Genomic DNA, 903 nt, shown 5'->3' on the forward strand with positions numbered 1-903 from the left:
TATGGTCTATCTTAAAGAAAGTTCCATGTGCTGTTGAATAGAATGTATGTTCTGCCGTTGCTGGATGGAATGTTCTGTATATATCTGTTAAGTCCATTTGTTCCAGGGTATAGTTTAAATCCATTGTTTCTTTGTTGACTTTCTGTCTTAATGACCTATCTAGTGCTGTCAGTGGAGTATCGAAGTCGCCCACCATTATTATGTTGCTGTTTATCTCATTTCTTGGATCTGTTAGTAATTGTTTTATAAATTTGAGAGCTCCAGTGTTAGATGCATGTATGTTTAGGACTGTGATATTTTCCTGTTGGACAAGGCCTTTTATCATTATATAATGTCCTTCTTTGTTTTTTTTTAACTACTGCTGCTTTAAAGTTTGTTTTGTCTGATAGGAGAACAGCTACCCCTGCTCGCTTTTGCTGTCCATTTGCATGAAATATCTTTTTCCAGGCTATTACCTTAGCTTATGTTAGTCCTTGTGTGTTAGGTCTGTTGAAGGCAGCAGATGGTTGGTTGGTGAATTCTTTCTTTTTTTTTTTAAGTGCTGATATCATTTAATTAGATTGTTTACAAATATAACAGGATGGCTACAAAGAGATCTTACATTAAAAGCAGCTGATGGTTTGGAAAAACTACAGTGGTGAAGAGACCAAGAGGCAGCTCTCAGTGAAACCAACATTGAGACACCATTCATGAGCCTTCTCAGTCTCAGCAGGAAGCCTACAGCACCGACTGCTCCAGCCTCCCACTGCCTGTGTCAACACAGCCCCTCCTCTGCTTACCCACTGACAACACCTAGGCTTACTTTATCTAAAATCAGAGTGTACCAGGTCTCTAGCAGAAAATTAACTAAATATCAGGGACCTGTGAGTCCTAAGAAAAGGGAGAGGAGAAGAGGAGAAAGGG

The sequence above is a fragment of the Cebus imitator genome, unplaced genomic scaffold (genome assembly GCF_001604975.1).
Source record: "Cebus imitator isolate Cc_AM_T3 unplaced genomic scaffold, Cebus_imitator-1.0 Scaffold255, whole genome shotgun sequence".
Lineage (NCBI taxonomy): Eukaryota > Metazoa > Chordata > Mammalia > Primates > Cebidae > Cebus > Cebus imitator.